Genomic DNA, 6,337 nt, shown 5'->3' with positions numbered 1-6,337 from the left:
CCCTGCGCCCCCACTTATTAGCGTGGTTTGGCCCCGCGGCCCTGCGAAGCGAAAACTCAAGAATTAACAAATTAAAATGGCGGTGGCGCAAAGAGAAAACACGCTTTTTATCAAGGGCGCTAATAAGTGTGTTTTCGCTCCGCGCCGCCGCCGTTATATTTTTTAAATCTCGCTCCGTGTCCCCGCGGGGCGAAGTTTTAATAATCAATCTGCATCGAAAACACGAATGGCACAAATCAGCCACCATGGTTCTTCAGGAAAATAAAATGGTATTCTTGCCAAACAGGAAGAAAAAAAATAAAATAATTATAAACCATTAAAAAAAGAGATGATTTTTGAAATGCTTATTGGTTAAAATTTTACATCATATTCTATGTAAAGAAAAGAGTTCAAAAGTAATTAAGACACTAGCTTAATTTACGAGTAGAATGTACCATCGTCACATCAAAAGGGGTTGTTTCTACCTTTTTTAGACTTGTTACTCAGTAAAGTAATCTAATGAAAACGTTGTTCATCAATATCTATTAGATGATGTCGTTTAATTTGCCTCAAGGCATACAGTTCGTGTCTTAAATGAACGAATTTTATGATAGGAAGCTCAATCAGCAGACCTGGGTCCACGCTCGAATAAAAAAGGATTTACTGACTTCCATCAGGGTCTTTTCTTGAACACTACATAATTTGCATAAAGCAATCTTTCATGTAAGACATGTTTAATTGTAGCACCATTGCCAGTTTTTGCAGATACGTGTATTTTATATTTATCTGCTTTTTAACAGAAAAAAAAATATGAGACTAGTTAGGGCGTCTGGGAATGGGGGAGGGCTGTAGCCCATTTTATTTATTTATTTATTTATTTATTTATTTATTTATTTATTGCAACAACATAGATCACAGTTACATAAAAGATATACATGTTATAAAAATAACGGTTTAACAAATTTAAATATCAATTCATAAAACTAAATAAATCAAATAAAGGACTAAAGGCAAATAAGACATAGCTAGGATAAAATAGGGAAGAATCACACATCAGATTAAGAGACTTAATGGCTAGGGGCACATTTTTTTTTTAATTACTGACACATAAAGTCTATGTAGATTAACATAGATGTTAAGCTATTATATGGTGGATAAAAAATACCAGCAATTATATATAGGTTAAGTATACATAGAGAAATAAATTTAATTAAAAGTGATCTATATAGTTACAAGGATACCCCATCATATAAGCTGGTAAGCTTATGTCCAATGGGGTCCTGTGAACCAACAATAGAACAAAATGACACCAGAGAGCCATAATTTTATTTCTTAAGAAAAAAAATAGATAAAGAAGTAATACAATCTCCGAAACAATCTTAGAATTTCTAAGTATAGGTTTACTTAATTGCTTTTGTAAATTAATGTGCAAAATATGCTCATTAGATTTCAGTAGCTTGACTGTAGACTTAAGCATTCTATATTATCACAGTAGTTTTGCATTATCACAGAAAATAAGAAAAAAATAGAAAATGTAGATATATTTCACCATGGAGTTAAATAATAAGATTGTTTAGTCCTACGCATAAACCCAAGATTTCCAGTTTTTCCCCAAAATTTCCTATCTCTAGTCAGTGATGAGCATTTAAATATAATTACACGGCTTGTCACTGTATTGCTGATAGCAGCACCCTTGAATGTTTTATGATCCTATCATGTTTCAAGAATGTATAGTTTAAGCTTGAAGACATAGAGAACATTCATAGATGTAACGAAAAACTAATAAGATTTAACTTTTGAGTGTAAAGAGTTACATACAATTTTATAAAATAGTTAAAGACAAAAAAAATGGATTACATTTAAAAAGGTTTTTAATCACTTACAACTCACAATGAAAATACTTGCGTAAATTACTTCATATTAAATGCATATCATACCTCAGTGAATTACATTAAGTTTAAAGAGGAAATATCTCTTGGAATAAGGATGCTAGAGTTATGAACCTTTTCATGCATGATCAAAGTAATGACAAAGGACTATTTATCTGAAGTCTAGAAGTTTGATTGTCATTCTATCGATAACGAAAGAGTAATTCTTTGAAATTAAGATTTAATTTTCAAATCAATACCTAGTTCAAAAACATGAAATGGGAGAAATTCTAGAAATGACAGGACTTGAGTTATAAATCATAATCGCAGTGTATATAAGGTGGGTTTTTGGAAAAAATTAAAAAAAAAAAACAAAACAAAAAAAACAAAACAGGTTTTTTTTGCTGCTGAAGGAACCATATTCAAATCGCACGCTCGTTCTGTCTGTACTGAGAACGTCATCTGTCTGTGCGCCCGTGCATTCATTCGTGTCCGGACTCAATAATTGTCATGCATCGGAATGATTATTGAAACTCAAAATAGTGGCATTAACATGTCACGAAACTCAAGAGGATGTGTGCGTCCACAGCATTACGGTCCTACCCTTAGAGGTCAAGTCACACGTAACATTTGTGAATTATTTCACTTTATCAGAAGTAAATTGTACTTGGTTTTCCACATTGTGTGTCGTGGAATGTAAAATTTTGTCATGCATGGAAAGAATTTTCAATAACTGCATAAAACTGCCTATTCCCAATCACAGATGAATGCTGTGGCGTCCATTTCATCCACGCCCCTACCGTCAAGAGGTAAGGTCACATTTCATTTGAAGTTCACATATATTCAAAATTAAGGTTTATAGTTACACAACGCATGCCTGAAGGATTACCGAAATAACTAGGCAATAAATCTTCCACATCAATGAGCGAAATGTACACTAAGACACATGTCCCTACCTTCAGGTCAAAGTCATACTTATAGTTTAAGGGTACTCATTCTCCTCGAAAAGAGTTTGAAGATACACACATTCATGTCCACACTCTAACTTTGTCATGCATGGAAAGATTTTATAATAACTTGGCACAAATGTCTACCACATCAGGACGATGTATCACAGCTAAGGCTCATGTCCGTCTGTCCGTCCATGTGTAACCACTTACACAACACAATCGTGTGCGGTATGTAATTTTGTCATGTATTGAGGGATTTTAAAATAATACTTGGCACAAATGTCTATCTCATGACAACATTCTGTCGAGTCCAGGAACCACGTCCCTTCTTCAAGGTTCTTGAAGGTTCACGCTATCAACAATTAGAGATTATAGGTACAATAGTACAAAGAAAAATATTAAGCAATTAGTTACTTTCAAATCTCTTTTTTTCTTTTTCATACTACCAGTCCTGCATGCTTAAGAACCTTTTCGGGGGCATTCGTCGCTTCATGTGTGACAGCTCTTGTTGAAGTCCGAATTTAATAAGGAATTTTGAGTATAAAGGGATGATGATTCTGAAAATATTGATGCTAGAGTTATGAAGCTTGCCATGTTATTGTTTTAGGTTATAAAATATCAATTTTTATTTAAAAAAAAAGTTTAATGGGGGAAATAATCCTGGATATATTCATGCTTCAGTTATGAAACTTGTCACACATGATAAGGAAAATATATTTGAAGTTATAGAAGTAGATACCTTAAGAATAAAAAAGAAAGTATGTTCTGTCCTTAGCTGAACAGATAGATAACGAAACGACACCAAGTCTGCTTTGGATTTATTTCGTAAGACTGGAACAAACAGAAACTACATATTGAAGTGAAATAAGTCTGAGTTATTTATCATTCTGATTATTGGTCCGAGACAAAGTTATAACTAGTTGACCCCAGCAAACAAGATTTACTACAAACATCTTAATCCAAAGCTAACCACCCCCCCCACAACACTCCAACTAATCTCTATCTACCACCAACTGACCCCCACGACAAGTTAAGTATGAATCTCACTCTCTCTCAACACACACTCATACCCCCGCTCATACCCTAAATCTACCTTCCAGTACGTAAGCCAAATCATACTGGTACCAACAATGTAAGCAAGTACACACTTCTCGCTCACTCCCCGAACACATGACCACCCCGATCAATACGCATGTCTCTCTGGCTACTGAAATGACTGGACCATGTTCCTCCCTCTCCCTCACCACACTCATCCCATCCTAGTAAACCCACACCCCAATCTATAACCTGCACTAACACACCTTACATCCATCACAAAGGTCTCCCTTAAAAGCTCAATACCACCGCTTAATAACCATCACTCCCGCACATCCCTCAAAAGCGTATCTCTCCACCAGACCAAAGGGGCATGAACCCCCAACCCCCCCACGCCCTTCCTCTAACAATGCATCCACTTCACAAATAGCCCAAATAACACTACACTGTCATACCCCCACCCCCCCACCCCCCACTATTACTTACAACACCTTGTCACAAAATCACACACGTCTAAAAACCACATACAAGCTCTAACTTTAACCACCCCTCTTCCTTCTTCCACATCAATGATCTCGTGGCATTACCAAGAACTGAATAATATCGGTGCTACCTAATCCGTAGGAATGGGCAAGGCTGCACGGCAAACTGTCGCCTAATGATTTTACACACCACTAACGGACTCTACATGCTTAATTAACGTGATCTTTATATGGAAAAGGAAAGAAAATATACTATAACAATCACATAATACAAAAATAGGCCATAACTTACTCGCTAACTCAAAGAGATGCGGGAAAAAATTAGATTTAATTTGCCGCAAAATAAGGCGGAGAACGTAATTTCTGCAAAGCGTGAAAACCAGTAGCAGCATCGCTAAAGTTTACACCGTTCCGGTACACTCCCCCTGTGAGGAATCACCTTAAAACAAACAACCTAATGTGAGAACCACCTTAATTAATGCACTCATGTGTGGAACACCTTAAAATTCACTGTAGTGTTCAAACAAGATAAAAAAAAGACCTATTAACATACAATTATCATAAATGCATATGAAAGTGATACATGAAAAAAGTTTACAATTATAGCATAAATGACCTAAGGTACATAATTATATCAAAATGAACATAAATATTGTAATGTGGTACTGAAGATATGAGTCTTGTCCTCAACATTGACACAAAATTTACTAATGCACATAGGTATTTACAAGTCACACAACTAATATTACAGAAAAAACATGAAAAGATACAATTCAAGTGAAAAAATATCATACACCATACATACACTTCAGCAGTCACACATACTGGCCAGTACAATCAATCAAGCAGGTACACAGAGTTCAAGTAATATACTAGTAACCAAAAACATGTTTTAACAGAGGTAACATCAATTAAGCACAAAATCCTATATCTAGCGTTTTTTGATTAAGTCTTAATTAACAAGAAGAATCATATCAGTAATTGGGCGAGTTAAAGTGCTACATCTGCCATGTTTGCAGACTCGGACTTCAGCTTTTCTAACAAGTTTGTCACTCTCACTAGGTATTGCATTAATAACCACACCGACAGGCCATTCTGCACGAACAATAGTCTTATCCTTCAATAGCCAAAACAGTCTCGCATCATTGACTGCCACTTCTTGCTTTTGCCATTTCTCATTGATTGAAGCTTTATATTTAGGTTTTTGTAGTTTCCTTCTATCTGTTTTTCAGAACAGTCAAAAGACCTGGTACAATCTTCCCTGTTCTTGTACTGTCTGGAGGTGCCATAGTCAAAACAATGGAGGGTCCATCAATCTTCTGGTTCAATAAAATTGTAAGGAGTACAGAAAGGCTACATTGTCTGGATCGTTAGAGAGTCGGTGCAATAGGTCATTGAGTCAATGGCATCACCTTGCCATGAAGGTCACTTAAACACCTCATTGAAATGCTGGGTTGCAGCCTTTGAATGACATTATTCCAAGTATCTTTGAACATCCCATATTCACTCGCTCCCAGACTCGCACCCATGGTGGAAGAGTGGGGTTTTAATTTCCATTGTACACGCTCTTAGCCAACAGTACGCCACGGGTTCAACTCTTCACATTTTACAAGCGTTAAAATTTCAGATCATCCATCGCCCCGACAAAGTTTGTGCCACGGTCCGAACGGAATTCTTTAACATTCCCTCTAACAGCGATAAAGCGGCGTAATGCGTTGATAAAGGATGAGCTGGACATCTCCTCAAGAACTTCTATATGGACTGCTCGGGTGGTTAAGCATGTGAAAAGTGCAGCCCAACGTTTTGCATGAGCAACTCCTCCCCTGGTGCGTCGTGCTACCACCTCCCAGGGTCCAAAGACGTCAACACCTACGTAAGAAAAAGGAGGACCAGGAACTAGCCTATCTGTCGGTAAATCAGCCATCAACTGATGTTCTGTTTTCCCACGACCTTTACGGCAAGTTACACATCTATGAAGTATACGTGATATAAGCCTCTTGGCCCCAACAATCCAATATCCACG

This window comes from Ruditapes philippinarum, unplaced genomic scaffold, assembly GCF_026571515.1.
Source record: "Ruditapes philippinarum isolate M1 unplaced genomic scaffold, ASM2657151v2 ctg83_1_1_1_1, whole genome shotgun sequence".
Classification (NCBI taxonomy): domain Eukaryota; kingdom Metazoa; phylum Mollusca; class Bivalvia; order Venerida; family Veneridae; genus Ruditapes; species Ruditapes philippinarum.
The sequence above is the reverse complement of the archived record's forward strand: the minus strand, read 5'-3'. Positions refer to the sequence as shown.